The 16,923-nt window shown below is 37.8% G+C and overlaps 1 long non-coding RNA gene across 1 annotated transcript in view; it reads left to right on the top strand.

Moving 5' to 3' along the window:
* Positions 1-16,923, top strand: part of LOC134158466 (uncharacterized) — a 1,166,824-nt gene that overhangs the window by 16,478 nt on the left and 1,133,423 nt on the right. The window lies entirely within an intron of this gene.

Genomic DNA, 16,923 nt, shown 5'->3' with positions numbered 1-16,923 from the left:
GTGAGAGCTCAGCGCCGGTTACTGCAGGCTGACGGGACGGCGGGAAGCAGAGATTGTCAGCCTGCCTGAGGCTGGGTGCGCTCTTAAGTTGCTTGGCTTTTCCCTCCGTGAGGGAGGGATGTGAGCAGTTGCGTGTTAGGACGGCATAGGCTTTGAAATGGTCTTTTACGCTCAAAAGAGCTGAAAATTATTCATTTCTTTAAATTTATGTGGTGGCTTGGTGGTGGTTCAGCTGGAGAAGAACTTGCACAACGGTAATGGCTGGGTAATTCCAGTGGTTTAAATCTGGGTGTGGCAGATGGATGGTTCATGGTGTGTAAAATGTGGCAGTTCTGCACAGTGAGGGACATGAGTTTATGCTCTGTAGAGTAAGGTGTGCAAGATGTTCATGCACTGAGGAAGTCAGTGCATTGGAGTAACTATTTTTATACCCTGAAGTCAGAACACTGAGTTGGAAGGGACCTTAAAGATCATTCAGTTCCAAAACCCCTGCTATAAGCAGGATCACCTTCCACTACACTAGGTTGCTTCAAGCCCCGTCCAGCCTGGCCTTGAGCACTGCCATTGATGGGGGCACCGACAGCTTCTCTGGGCAACCTGTGCCAGTGGCTCACCACCCTGACAGTGAAGACCTTCTTCCTTATATCCAAGCTAGATTTTCCCTGTCAGCTAATAGGAGTAAATCAGAAAAAAACTACGTGAAGTATGATAAATATTCCTATTATACAGTCACTCTGTAATTGCATATAATTGTAGTAATGTAAAAATGGTTTCACTGATGTTGATATTTCGTAGATCTCATGCATTCCGTACATTTCATACATTTTGTACATTTCTTACATTTCATAAATACTCCTTTTTTGCAAAATGGGCTGTGAATAGTTGCCATAAGGAGATTTGTAATCAATGAAAAAAATACCCATTTTCTACTGTAACATAAGAAATCTTTTATGAGGAACACTTGTTGATGAGTGTGGCAGGTGCACCTGCCCTGACAGAAGCCTACAAAAGCTTTCACCACATCCAGGGAAGGTGGCAAGGAAATTGAGTCCTGAGCCATGAGGTTACATGAGTCTATTTGACCACAGGTCAGATTTGACTGGAGTATAAAAGGAGCCCCACTGGGCAGTCAGTTGGAGTTGGTCCTTCTTGGAGCAGTGGTCTGCAGCTGGGGCCTCTCCCCCAGGGTCAGGATGCCATCCAAGGAAACACCTTGAGGTTGAGAGCCTTCTTTTTTTAGGTGGGTGATTGCTCATTTTGGATCCTTTGCCATAAAGTTTTAAGATTCAGCAGTGTAGTGGCAGATCCATGTGACATCCTGAATGTTGGTGGAGCATTAATTGAGGTCGAACAATAAATTTCATTTAGCCTCAATTTATTGGTTCCATAACAATGAGCACTTCAGAGTGACTCAAAACAAATTGTTGTGCTAAGTAAACAGGACAGTTTTCCCATAGAAGAAAACCTTTCTTCCATTTGCTGTATAAAAGTTACTGTAATCAGTTGGATCCCTGTGGTGTACTTTGCCCGATTTTTTTTTTTTTTTTTTTTGACAATCTTTCTAAGCCCTGAGAGAAACAGAGTATACAGTGACCAGAATTGCGGCTTCATTGAAATCAATAGCAAAACTCATATTGATTTTAGCAGAGGTAGTATTTCACCTCCTGTGTAGATAAAAAGACTTGGAATAAACGTCTCAAACTGTAGATGTAAACAAATAAATTCAGCAGCTCACATGGTTCTCCTTGAGTTCTGACAAAATTTTCAGAATTGTTGTATAATGGGTTTTTGTGTTCACTGACTGCTCTGATGGGAAAAACGTTTGCAGTAATGCTTATTACTAATATTATTTCTTGTGTGTATCTGAATAATTTCATTAATGGGGAATATGTTGTGATTGAGGAATGTCATGCTTTAATGATAAATGAGTTAGCATATGAATAAACTGGAGTTTATAATAAATTTCAAACACAATTTGAAAATTTGATATTCATGTAGTTTCCTCAGTCTTACAAAAATCTTTTTATTGTGGTTTCTTTCTGTTGTTGTCTTCTTTCTTGCTTTCTCCTTTCTCTTTTCTCTCTCCTTTTTTCTTTCAAAAGAAAGGTAGTGCAAGAGCGCTCTTTGCTTTTGTTTTATGAAGGAAGCAACTTTAATCTTAATTTTTCTCTTTATGATGTGGAATCACTCCTACTGGAACTAGGAAGGTTTGTTTGAAAATAAGATCGTCACAAAGCTTAAGAGCAGAAAAAGTAAATCTGAAGCTTAATTAGGTTATGTTCCACTAAGTGTATGTGTTTACAAGATAAAAATATACCAGTGTTAGAAAATAAACAGGAAAAAAATCAAAGCGAAAGACCCCTAAAATTTATTGTTCTAACATAGCATATGTCAGAACGCTTCTGCTAAACAGACTGAATCTACTGGCTAAGATGTCACACAATTTCCTCCAAGCCATTCTACATAGCGAGGAAATGAATTAATTATGTTTGGTTTAAGTTTAGTTGGAACAAAGGAGGTTAATATGACTGTGGTAGTATGACTGGATAATTTTATTTTTTAATTTAATTTTTTAATTTCTTGTGTTACATTTCTTTTTCCTTCTTGGTTTTATGCCTGCTTATTTTTCCATGTTAGATCATGTTAGGTCCCTAACCTGCCTTTGGTGTATATTCTTGTCTTTTCTGCACCTTCCATATTTTCTCCTCCATTACATTGTGTATTTTCTCACTTGTTCTTTATTTATGGATATAATAGCTGGAATAGACTTTTCAGACTTCAGAACAAACACAAAAGAGGGTATAGTTTGTGCTTGTAGCCTTTCTTTCTATTCTCAATCATTCAACTGTTTCAAAATCATAAATATGTTTTCCTTCCACTTATAATAATCCAGAGCTCCTCATTCGAAGTTTCGTGAATCTCTACTGCCTTATCTGATATGTAGGCAGCTCTTTGAATTCTTCTTCCGAGAACCACTTAAGTTCTTCATCCCACATTTTCCTTATCAGAAGCTAAAGACAACCTTGCTTTTGTGCTACAAAAAGTGACAAAATCCATTTTTTAATGAAAGTTTTCAACAGCTGTAGAGATAATATGATGGTGGGATTTAGATAAATATACACTTGCTTCTTAAAAGTTTTGAAAGGTAATTTTGAAATGATAAAGACTGGTGATGCAGATTATTTAGAGCCACAAGAACTTTGATTATGAAGCCTTCAAGAGTACACAGACAGATTACCTGATTGCAAGCCTTGGACAATTGTAGATCTTCAAGATGTGAATATAAACAAAACTTATTAAAAGTCATGCTCTTTTTCTGTCATGAAACTAATCCCTGGATTTATCGAATGGTTCACTAAACTGTTGTGTGCATTAAAGATTTGTTCCAGCCTATCAGAAATGGAACTATTCTATACATATAGAAGTTATGTCACAATGTAAAGTAATTTTGAAAGTTAGAAAACCAGTTGTCCTGGTTTTGGCTGTGATAGTTTTAATTTTATTCCTAGTAGCTGGTGCAGTGCTGTGTTTTGGCTTTAGTCTGCGAACAGTGCTGATAACACACCAGTGTTTTAGTTGCTGCTAAGTAGTGCTTACCCTGATCAAAGACTTTTCAGTCTCTCATGCTCTGCCAGTGAGGAGGGGCACAAGAAACCAGAAGAAAGCAGAGAGAGGATACCTGGCCCAGGCTAGCCAAAGGGGTATTCCATACCACAACACATCATGCCCAGTATATAAACTGTGGAGAGTTACCCAGAAGGGGCAGATTGCTGCTCAGTTCATATTGAATATTGGTCGGAGGGTGCTGAGCAATTGTATTGTGCATCACTTGTGTTTATTGGTTTTGTTTTTTTTTTTTCTTCTCTTTTATATTCTCTCCCCTTGTTATTTCTATTAGTATTAGTAGCAGTAGTAGTAACATATTGTACTTTAGTTATTAAACTGTTCTTACCTCAACCCACAGGTTTTACTTTCTTTTGATTCTCCTCCCCATCCTGCCCAGGGTGGGTTGAAGAGGGAGGTGAGTGAGTGACTGTGTGGTACGTAGTTGCTGGCTGGGTTTAAACCACAACACAAGTGTTTCTCCCTAGAAAACAGCGAGTGTTGCGTATTTTTTTAAATTTAGTTGTGAAATTACTAAAAAAAAAAAAATAAACTGAAAAAAAAGCTGGAATTACAACCATTGAAAATGTACTCTACTCACCTTAGGAATTTCCATTTACTTTTTGTATGTCTAGGCAGTGTATTCAAGTAGGAATTTCTTTTACTTAGAGTGAGACATAGTCTAATTAACTAATAATTTTATAAGGCAAAAATGTATACTTTTTTTTGTACAGGAGTACCTACCCAGCTTACTGAACTGCCTTGATGTTGTATATATTGGATTAGTATGAATGTTATTCATTGGGAAATGAATACAGAAAATACGTTACATATTCCTTATGTTAGCATATATTTGGGTGTGCTTTTTCTTTCATTTCTTACTGAGCTTTAGGACCTTTTCTGGAAAGGTGTATCCAGGTAAAACAATGAAGGCAAATGAAGTTGCGAAGCCGCTGGCCATCATATTTGAAAAATCATGGCAGTCAGGTGAAGTTCCCAATGACTGGAAAAAGGAAAATATAACCCCCATTTTCAAGAAGGGGAAAATGGATGACCCAGGGAATTACAGACCAGACATTCTCACCTCTGTGCCTGGCAAAATCTTGGAGCAGATTCTCCTGGATGGCATGCTAAGGCACATGAAAATCAACGAGGTGCTTGGTGACAGCCAGCATGGCTTCACTAAGGGGAAATCCTGCCTGACCAATTTGGTGGCCTTCTATGATGGGGCTACAGAATTGATGGACAGGGGTAGAGCAGTTGATGTCATCTACCTGGGCTTGTGTAAAGCGTTCGACACTGTCCCACACGACATCCTTGTCTCTAAATTGGAGCGACATCAATTTGATGAATGTACCACTTGGTGGATAAAGAACTGGCTGGATGGCCGCACACAAAGAGTTGTGGTCAATGGCTCAATGTCCGGCTGGAGACCAGTAACGAGTGGTGTCCCTCAGGGATTGGTGTTGGGACCGATCTTGTTCAACATCTTTGCCGCTGACATGGACAGTGGGATTGAGTGCACCCTCAGCCAGTTTGCCAATGACACCAAGATGTGTGGTTCGGTTGATACCCTGGAGGGAAGGAATGCCATCCAGAGGGACCTTGACACGTTTGTGAGGTGGGCCGATGCCAACCTCATGAAGTTTAACCATGCCAAGTGCAAGGTCCTACACCTGGGTCAGAGCAATCCAAGGCACAGCTACAGGTTGGGCAGGGAAGAGATTCAGAGCAGCCCTGTGGAGAAGGACTTGGGGGTGTTGGTTGATGAGAAAATGAGCATGGGCCGGCAGTGTGTGCTCGCAGCCCAGAAAGCCAACCGTATCCTGGGCTGCATCAAAAGGAGTGTGACCAGCAGGTCGAAGGAGGTGATCCTGCCCCTCTACTCTGCTCTTGTGAGACCTCACCTGGAGTATTGTGTGCAGTTCTGGTGTTCTCAACATAAAAAGGACATGGAACTGTTGGAAGAAGTCCAGAGGAGGGCCACGAGGATGATCAGGGGACTGGAGCACTTCCCGTATGAAGACAGGCTGAGAAAGTTGGGGTTGTTCTGCTTGGAGAAGAGAAGGCTGCGTGGAGACCTTCTAGCAGCCTTCCAGTATCTGAAGGGGGCCTATAGGGATGCTAGGGAGGGACTCTTCATTAGAGACTGTAGTGACAGGACAAGGAGTAAGGGGTTAAAACTTAAACAGGGGAAGTTTAGATTGGATATAAGAAGGAAATTCTTTCCTGTTAGGGTGGTGAGGCACTGGAATGGGTTGCCCAGGGAGGTTGTGAATGCTCCATCCCTGGCAGTGTTCAAGACCAGGTTGGACGAGGCCTTGGGCGATATGATTTAGCGTAAGGTGTCCCTGCCCACGGCAGGGGGGTTGGAACTAGATGATCTTAAGGTCCTTTTCAACCCTAATGATTCTATGATTGTATGATTCTATAATACTCTCTGCTCGAAGTTACATAATATCTTAGGGGGTGAGGGGAAAAAAATTTTTCTTTCTGCCCATAAAGAAAATAATACAGAAAGAATTTGTGTATTGTTTTCAAGGTTTTCCCTGGAGTACTTATCAGTCTGCAGACGCATTTGATTTGGAGTCTCATCTCCTTCAGAAATTAGGAGCCTCATTTGTGCTTCCTCTCAGATTAAATGAACTGTGATGAGACAATGATGTTTTCTTCTTCTGGCAGAAAATGTAAATCAGTCTAGGTACTCTTGTGCACTGATTTTTAATTTATTTTTTTTCTTTTCAGCAATTGCAGCAGAAAAAATAGTTCTTCAAAGGAAGATGAATGTTTAGATGACAGGGTGATACATGCTTTAAAAATGTTCAAGTAAGGTGTTATTGGAAGAAAAGGACCCAAAGCAAGGGAGAGTTTAAAAAATGGGACGCACTTAGCCTGTGAGTACTCTTTAAAAACATATCCATTTGGATTCAGAGTGTTCCAATACCTTATTAATAGAAGAAATAAATTAGCTGAATAATATTCTAAATATAATAGAATGTAATAATATTCTAAAATAATATAATTCTAAAATAATATTCTAAAAGTAATCAAGCATTTCAGTTTCTTGTCCTTAATGCATACAAACTTTCAGAAGAAGTAAGTACTTAATATTGACATACAAGGCTGTCCTGGTTTCAGCAGTAGCACTCATTTTTCTCCTCCTTGGTAGCTGGTGCAGTGCAGTGTTTTGACTTTCAGCTCGGGAACAGAGCTGATAACAAGGATGTTTTGGTTTGGCCAAGGACTTTGTGAGTCTCATGCTCTGCCAGGGAGGAGGGGAAGCCAGGAGGAAGCAGACAGGACACCTGACCCAAACTGACCAAAGAGGTATTCCATACCACAGCACGTCATGCCCAGGATGTAACTGGGAGTTAGCCGGAAGGGCTGGGGGACTGCAGGGTTGGAGGAGGTACGGGTCGGTGCTTGGTCGGGCTGGGGGGGGTAAGTTATGTTTGGCTGGTGGTGAGGTGATGTATTCTCTTCCCTTGTTGTTTCCTTTATCATTGTTGTTATTGGTAGTAGCAGTAGTGATTTGTGTTATACCTTAGTTACTAAACTGTTCTTATCCCAACCCATGGGAGTTGCATTCTTTTCGATTCTCCTCTCCATCCCTCCGGGAGTAGGAGGAGGGAAGGAAGGGGGGGGAGTGAGTGAACAAGTTGCCTGACTGGGTTTAAACCACGGCAAAGGCAAACATACATGCATAGATTTTTCTTAGTTGTATAGTATGTTCAAACAGGCTATATTCTTGCAGTTTTAAGAGGCTCCTTTTCGGAGTGCCAGTTTAGTTTCTCAAGATACAGCAGCCCAGTTACTTTGTTTTGTGGTCAGGATAGCTCTGCAGAATGAAAAAAAAAATTAAGGCTACAAGCCTTGGGACTCAGCAAAGGTTGAGATTGCATATCCCACTGCAGAGTTAAATAAACCACCATTAGTGTTGAAAACTGTGAGGTTCAGAGAGACCAGGTGATTAATTTCTGCCTATGCTCATGAGTGTTATTAGTAGCAGTATAACTTCTTCTTGGTGGAATATCAGTTATTAACTTCTTCTTGGTGGAATATCTCTGAACCTTGTGAGGTTCAGAGAGACCAGGTGATTAATTTCTGCCTATGCTCATGAGTGTTATCAGTAGTAGTATAACTTCTTCTTGGTGGAATATCAGTTATGAAGATACACAAGTATCAAACAATATGCTATGTTTGCAATTCCAACTTTTTACTAGCTTTTATTTTAGGAATAAATGAAGTGCTAGTAAATTCACAGAGACATGTAACTATCATACAAAGGCTACTACATTTTTCATTTTGACCACTGGGTACATGGTAATCTATGTGTGAATGGATAGTAACAAATATACAATTTTTAATTATTATTTTTAACTAATTACTGGGTGAAATAGATGATTTGTCTCATTTCCCAGTAAATAACAAGTTTAAATTTGTTGTTGTATATTAAGCAGAAATACTGGCTCAAAGTATGTAGCATCTTGAACCACCAAAAAGCATTGCATGATCTGATAATGGTAGTGCAGCTGTGATGACAAAAGGTTACAACAAAATATATATTCTGCCTAATCAGGCTGCACTGTGAAAGGTGCTGGTATTGAAGAAGTCACAATGGAATGGGGTGGAATATGTAAAATTAGACTATGGAATAAGACCTTTAGTAGTGGAAGCACTTTGAAGCACAAATTTTCCTTATGAAGAAGAAAAAAAAAGAAGATGTATATGTGTTAAAAATATTCCTGCCTTCCATTCCAGTTAGTTTGAGCTCATAAACTAGAATGGGAAGTGTTTTACTGTTTTTATTATAGTGTTGTTCTATAAAACAGCATTGCTTCCATCTATTTGTGTGGATGTAATTGAGATGCATAAAATGTTAGGTGCGTATTCCTGATGTAGAATCCATATTGTTCTTTTAGCCATTCTCTGCACAAACTGCACCTGAAGAGCTATTCTGCTTTAAAAAAGTTTTCCGGTAGTGGGGGGTCTCATTTTGGAACACTTTTAGAATTTGAGGTAGCAAAGAAAGATCATGGAGATGGGGATGCATTAAGAAGGTGCATCAGTTTCAAAAATATCTGTTTGTACTGTGTAGCCAAGCATTAGTTCCTGGAAGCTTGCTAAGTGAGTGCAGTAATTTCCATAATTATGCAGTTAAAACTGTCTGCATCGTGGAGGTATCTGATTATTTTGGATATCTTATTGGTTTATATGATGACAGAGGGATGGACTCCATGCAGTTAGTGTTGTGCTGAAGATTAGGCAAACTTGGCAGCTGATTTATCGAAAGAAGAAAAGGAAGCCTCGCTAAGTAGGCAAATGATCAAGCACTGCAGCTTTTGTTATTACAATTGCTAACAATTTTTGACATTAGGGTATTGGCAGAGCATGATTCTCCATTGGTCATTGCCTCTATAATAATAACAATAATTTATTTCCTGTAGCACTTAATTAAATGGAAGTGCTTCTCAAAATAGATGGAAAGAGATGCTGCCTATCCTGAGTGCTTAGGACCTTCTCAAGCATTATTCAATGCAGTGTTAGAAGTGAGTGGCAGTCATAGGTCATTAATTGCTTTATTCTGTCTTAGTGTCATTTTAATATTGGTATTAACAAAAATTGAATAAAAGGCAAGTTTTAGTTGGCTAGCTTCTTGTAGGATCTGCAAAATAAATTGGTCTGAATGTGGACCTTAGTGGCATTGGAGATCAGCTCAGGAGAAAACATGTAGAACATTGGAAAGTATAAATTTCTTGGATGAGTGTGACAGCAAAATGCCAGATGAGAGTACAGGTTTTGTCCAGCTTTCTGTTCTACTAAAAGAAATGCAGTAGTCAGGTATGTAGTTATTTCTGGACTATATTTATGTGTGCTATATATATAATGTAATATAACATCTAATATTATATAAAATATATATTGGGTATGTTGTATTTCATATTTTATGTAATATATATAATTATATATTACTACATTTTGTATTGTTATATTGTCAAGTGATAATATGCCACTTGGTGCTCACTTGGAAATATATAGATGCCTTCTAGGAATAGAGTATCCTTCTCTGGAGAAGAATACCTTTGTCTAGTATCTGTAAAGAAACATCCAGACTGTTCACTCATTAGTTACTGTATTACTCACTTTCCACCCACTTCTTAAATCAGATTATGTGAGCCAGGAAGTTAATCAAAATACAGTTCAAGGCATAGATGATGTCTTGAAAATCATTTTATAGTTGCCGATTTTCTATTGTAAAGATAGTTAGTCCTGCCTAATGATATAGTATTATGCTGCAGGCAGTATGAAAGTTGATTGGCAGCTCTGATGCAGGGCTGAATTCCTTACAGGAAGTTATGGGGGATAAAACAAGCACATCTTAGGGAATAAACATATGCCTTGATTAAAAACATTTCAGTATATTTCACAATTTTTGCCATTTTCATACAAATAAGTAGAAGATCATGAGAAATTATGCTTTCTGTTTTGCTAAGGTAGAAACTATTTAAAAAAGTGTTTTATCCGGAGAGGGCAGCAGCAGGTCAGGTACACAATGAGAAGTTAGCACAACTGTAAAAGTATTCAAATAATGTCCTCAGCTGTAGGCACATTTCAGCCTCTACTTTTGGTTCAAGGGCATTGCTTTACATGAGCTTGCAGAGGTGATTAATCCTGCTAGATTGAAGGTACACTGGGGAGTAGAGTACTTCTTAAACAGAGCCATGGTTGGGCATCACACTATGTATATGGATTTGTTCTTTTTATTTCCAGGGATGTTTTAGTATATGCTTTTTTAAAAAACCCCAAACCAAACTGATTTAACTATCACAAAAACCTATTTAGTCAAAGCTAATAGTTTATAATCTATCTTGCAAAATGGTGTAGTGGAAAACAAACAGTAGGGCACAAAGAGGGAGATAAAAGGAACAGTATAATGTTAGCACTGGTATACTTCAGTTGCTTCTTTCCGAAGGATAACCTTGAGGTTTTGATGGCCTTGTAGACTTAGGTTGTGTTAATTTGTGAGTAAAATCAACAGATACCTGGAAACAATTGTTTGCCTAAGCCTCATGGGAAAGATGAGGAAGGCAAATGATAGTTCACATTATTTGCTTTTCTCTGTGGGATTTGGCAGAGCTGTTCTCCAGTTGATTCTTAAGAAAATAGAAAAACATGTTAAAAATTTATGCATGAAAGATGATGTATTTATAGATGGTGGTTCTTTGTGTACCTATTGGAATCAGAGGTCAAATGCACATTCTGACTATCTTCTTTATGAGGGGCTAACAACATGCTGGGAATTAAGTTACATAATAGTGCATTAGAAAATAGCCCAAAGAAAAAGCTCTTCTATTTCTTAACTTGCAATGCATAATTTATTAGAGAAGCCTGATGGCCTGAAAGCATTAAAATTTTAGGAAGTAGAAACCCTTTTTTTTTTTTTTTTTCTTCCTGTAAATGCAAACTATGCAGAATATGTAGGGTTTAATCCTTGTTCATAGCCTCTTCAGGCTACTGAACTTAAAATGGTATGTTGTACAAACATGTTTTTTTCTCTCAGTATTTCCCTTCTTTACTCCTGGTTTTAGCCTGAGACAGGAAATATTACATTCAAGTCCCTGGACATCCAGTTTTTAGAGGGTATTTTAGATAGCATCTTTACTAGCTTAATTTACCTCCACTACAATTATGCCAAAATATTACCAAAAGATTTTAACAGTAAATTATTACCACACAGCCTTGTGATGTCTTTTTGTTCAGTACTTTCAATCCTGAGACACTGCTGTTTTACCAGAGGAGGCAGTAAGAATCTGTTGTGATGGACTAAAATGTTAGCATAAAGGAAGCATAAAAAATAAGTTTATGGATTCAACTGCTTTGTGAGGTCACTGAACACTCAAGGTTTGGATTTACATAATCAAAGGTGCCCAACGCCATGTAAAATGCACAAAATTATCATTAAAAAGAAACTATCTTTGGAGCTGGAAGTTTCAACACAACTAAGACTTTTGCCCTTTGGTACAGCTTTTAGGGGAGCTGTCTTGGGCAACATGAAAAAAGTGCTGGATGTGTGTGTTTAGACAACCAAATTCCACATGTATTGTCTCCCTAGTGCTTTCTACCTTCTAAATGGAACTCCAGGGCTTTAATTTCCCTTTCATGGGTGGCATACATACTTACGTAATCCTGACAATTCAGGTTCACTTGCTGGATAAGCAAAGGATACATATATATTTGTCATGTTTCCTTTTGAACTCAAAGTTCACCAGATTATTTCAATACTTCAGCACCTCAGCTCCTGCCTGGTCCCATTGCATCTGTGTCATTGAATGAATGTTCAAATTTCAGTGGGTAAATGCAAAATTCTTGTTCTGAGTCTAAATTTATAATCAAACTAGAGCATCATTTCCAGATCTGTTTCTATATGTGTATATATGCTATTATAGTCCTTGATAAATTATTTTGATGATTGTTAAAAATTTTTGCTCTGTATTCATTAGCAGTTATAATGCCTTATATCTTAGTCTGCTGCTTTGAAGATTCCCCTGTTTTGGAGATTTCTGTTCTTATGGAGGTAGAGAGACTAAGTCACTTTTTGTTCTTTCATTTGATAGGTTAAATTTAATTCCTACTGCTGGAAGAGATGCTTCACATGGCTTTAATAATTCTCATCTTTTCTGCTTACATCTAGGCATAAGAACTAGATATGTTATAGCAACTCAATTATTTTTTTCCAGTGGCATTTATTTTCCATTTTTACCTTTCCTATCCATGAAAAGAAAGCCCTAAATGTTTTGTTTCAAGCCAAATTATATAGTAACTTAATAATGAAAATTTAAAATCGGGGGGGGGGGGGGTGTTTGGTTTTGGATTTTTTTTTTTTTTTTTAAAAGGCAAAACTGTTCTGATATTCTGGGAAATGCATTATGTTTTTTTTGTTTCTTCCTAAAATTGTTAAATCACAAAGTTTCAACCAAACAGTCTGTTAAAAAAAAAATAAAATTGCATTTTCTATTAAAACAAGACATTGGTTGGAAAATGGTGCCTTAGTTGGCTCCGTTAATTACCTGAACTTGTAGAATTGGTATCTAAGTAGTTAGAAAATATTTTGTTTCAGTGCTAACAGTTGGTTTCATTACTTTTATACTTAGTGTCTTCGTTTTGTGCTAAACACATGCTCAGCTTTCATTCTTGTTTTTAATTCTACCTTGCTTTTGCTTTAATGGCTTCATAACATTAAACTAAGGTTTTATCAAGTAGAAGAGGTGAGTTCTATCTAGGACATGAGCTCTGTTTTATTCAGCAGCATGCGAGGAGGTTTTAATAATACAAGGAGCTATCACAGATGATTACAGTAATGTCTGTCTAGTCTGGTATTCCAACTGTACTGGTAAGTGTCAGAAATTCTGTAGGAAGGAATCAATTTCCCTGTTAACCAAATGAAGCCTAAGAATAATTTTTCATAAATCACATAATAAATATATGGCTTACATCATTAAAAGCTTGAAATGGTGTTTTTATTTAAATAAACTTGCTATTTCAATCATAGATTCTAGTTTTGACCCTTTGTGGTACTTTTCATTGAAATAAGTTGCAATTCCTAGGGCCAGGAACCTAAAAATAATCACAAATCCATGCTTTATTCTTCTCAACAGTTTTTGTCTTCTGAAATGCATTTGACTCTGCTCTAATAACATGTAGCATAGGGAATAAGCGGAAGGATTTAGAAGTCTATGTGCAGCTACAGAGCTATGACCTTACTGAGATTGTAGAGATGTGTGGGACAGCTTTCATGACTGGAGTGGTGCAGTGGAGAGAGATGCAATGGCTCTTTAGGAAGTACAGGCTAGGAAGATGAGGATGAGGAGTTGCCATTTATGTGAGAGAGCAGCCAGAATGTGTGGAGCTCTGCCCTGGGACATGTCTGAAGTCAGTCAAGAACTTATGGGTCAAAATAATGAGGCAGACCAATGTGGTGGCCAGTTTTGTGGATATCTGTGATGAACCTTCTGATCAGGAAGAAGTAGACAAGGCCTTCTTCGGACAACAGGTCGAAGAAGGTGAGCCTTCCCCTCTGTTCAGCGCTGGTGAGGCCATTGTGTCCAGTTCTGGGCTCCTCAGGACAAGAAAGGCAAAGACTGCATAGAATGAGTCAAAGTGAAGAGCCACAAAGATGGTTAAGAGCATCTTTCATATGAGAGGCTGAGAGAGATGTTCAGCCTGGAGAAGAGATGACTCAGGGTAGGGGGAGGGTGTGTGGCTGATCAATATGATTCAATACGTGATGGGAGAGAATAAAAAATGAGGGAGTCAGAGTCTTCTTAGTAATGCCCAGTGACAAGATGGGAGTCAATGGACTCAAACCCCATGAAATTCCATTTGAACGCAGAAGAATATTTTTTCACCCTGAGGTTGATCAATAGGGACAGAGGTTGTTGGAGTGCCAACTGTGGAGATATTAAAAACCTGACTGGGTGCAGTCCTGGGCTACCTCCTGTAGCTGACCCTGCTTAAGCAGGGGTCCTGAACTGTATCATCTGAAGAGATCCCTTGTAACTTAAATGAGTGTGTGATTCTGTAACTTGGTAATTCTGTAATAAGGAGCTAAACAAATGCTTATTGTAGTAGTTATAATAGAGTCTCACAAAGCATCAAATCACCAATAAGAAGTAGTTTTTCTCTTACTGGATATGTTTATATTTGAATATCATAAGAGAAAAATCTTAAGTATTGTGAAATTTATTAATTTCTTAGACTAAAAATATGCTGCAGTTTTCTTTCTTTATTGGTGAGATGAATCTCACCCTTTATTTCCTTCAAGGAAGAGTAACAAAATTAGTCTGTAGTAAGCATATTTATTTCCATAGAAGTTTGCAGATTCTATATTGTCTAAACAAGACAGAACACGGTTGCCTGATTTTTCTCTTGTCATATGGAGTTAACTGCTGATGTGGTTGAAGTTAACAATAATACTTTTTTTGTGACTTGACTTATGGCTAAGATTTTACCTTAAGGCTTCTTCCTTCACTAGTATTATCTAAACATACATGAGCCACTTCAGGTGCTTTTTGAAAGCTCTAATATTTTCTAAATATTATTGTTGTATTCCACTTGTTTCTGTTCCCTCAAGAGTTCTCCTGCAAGAGCCGTTACATCCTATTTCATTTTCCAACAAAAACATGCTACCACTCTGTTAAGGAATGTTGAAGACAGAACAAATTTTGCTAGCGAGGACTTTGTCATTTTCTCTCCCAGTCTTGAAAACCTATGAGAGGTATCAAATAACAAAGGTGAGAGTGAGCTGGAATGCTTACTGCTTTATTTACAATGGAAAGTGCTATAATTACTTAAGTGTGCAATTTGACTTGTTAACGCATATGACTGAGAAGTACAAGTAATTTTTTTTGCTGCAAAGCACTGCACCTATATGTCCAATACCTTATTTTTTTTCCCAGTCACTAGCATTCAGGAGGAAGTCAAGCATATTTCTCTTTCCAGGTCCTGTTATTGACTGAGAAGCCTAAGCAGCTTCTAGTACAAGACAGCTATAGAAGACCAGCTTGGCATGTCATTTAAAATTTGTATCTTCTCCAGTGAGCTCTGGGAAAAAAAGGGAATCATTACAAATAGAAAAAAAAAAACACCATTGCATGCATGCTTAGGAACAGATCCTCTTTCAACACAGAGGCAGCTGTAGGGCCATGATGCTAATCGAATGCACTGGCAAGTCTTTGTGAAAAATGATAATGCATTGGTTTGGTCTAAGGCAATCTGTTTATGTTTCATTTGAGTAGAATCTCCTTGGGTTAGCTCTCTTGAAAGAGCTTCTCCCCAACAGTCCCTGCTGCAACAGAACATTACAGCTTCTTTCACATCATAGGTCAGAGCATTCAACTTCTATCTTTCCATGTGAAACACAAGACAGGTGTTTCACAGAACTATGCTTTACATAATTTCCATCTATAATATCGGGGACTATGACATGCTTAGAAATTTCTTTTCTAATTTTTAAGGGAGGAGTAAGCAATTCCTTTCCTTCCATTCCACTTATTGCTTCATATTTTGTAATCCTCATTCAGCAGGTAGTCCCACAGAGGCCTCCTGTTCTTGGAGGACTACTGTGTGGTACATACAATCGCATGGAGGTATATCCAAAATTTTCAATCAGAAATAGGAATATAAGTACAATAGATTAAATTGTCCATCCCTAAGGAGGAAGTAGAAAAATAGACAGTGCAAATAATCTGTTTTCCATACGGACAAATACTTTTTCCCAAAGAAGGGAAATTCAACACTTATGGTCTTTTTGGATATATCATAGTTCATTTCATCGGCAGGACCTTAAATTACTTTTACTGCATAGTAAATCTACTTAAAAAAATTCTAAAGTCCTGGAAATGTACCATGTTGTCCTTTTCTGTCATGATAATAAATAAAAGCACAGTAAATCAACATTTTGGTTTTCTTATTTGTAAAATAGTATGCCAACTAGGAGTAGTTTCATACAATATCCGCAGCACTGTAGAATCTGCACCTGTTTTGCACAAATAACTAAGAAAAAGGAGTAATTTGCATGTGTTTGTATTCATTTTGTGTGTTTCTTTAATGTTCAACAGATTTACTTTTTTTTCTTGTAAACTGCAAATTTGGTTTAGTAACATGGACTTCAAACAATCTGAGGCTAAAGCTTTGTGGTGGATCTGCTGTTTTTTCCTGAGATTATTTACATAAAAAAAGGGAAAGAGGGCTGCATGACTAAATCAAATTCTGTTAAACTACAGAAAGATAATCTGAAAAAAACTCACAAAGCAGTCGCAAACTGCTTTGCAGAATAAGTACTTTCCTTCTAGATTCCTGCTGATAAAGTGACTTTTAGCAGTTCTGCACGTTGTAACAAACTCTTGTCAGTCCATGTTTAAACCACTGGATAATTGTCTTTCTGTCACTTATGTGACTTGGCAGTGACTGCTTCCTGCCAGCATTAATAATAACATTTTTTTTTACTTATGTTGCAAGTTTTTTTACTTATGTTTTAGATATCTGCACTATTCTCTGTTGCCTTTCTTTGAACTTGCAAATGAACATAATCACATGCAGCAAAATGAACAGGGTACCCTCTTTTGTTTAGCAGCAGGAGTACAATGCAAATTTCAAACAAACAAATAAATAAGGCATCATTATTTAGGAAGTTCTAAGTTCTCACTTCTTTTTTTCTTAATGATAACTGGGCAGAATTTTGGAAAGTACTCATTATGCTAGGTTTCTTAAATCTTCACAATGGGAGATGAGGTTAGGTTCTGCTAGGTGAAAAAGGCTTGG

This window comes from Pezoporus occidentalis, unplaced genomic scaffold (assembly GCF_034315485.1).
Source record: "Pezoporus occidentalis ecotype Australia unplaced genomic scaffold, CSIRO_AGI_Poc_V1 ctg13, whole genome shotgun sequence".
Lineage (NCBI taxonomy): Eukaryota > Metazoa > Chordata > Aves > Psittaciformes > Psittacidae > Pezoporus > Pezoporus occidentalis.
Note: the sequence above shows the minus strand (reverse complement) of the source record. Positions and strands in the feature narration are given on the sequence as shown.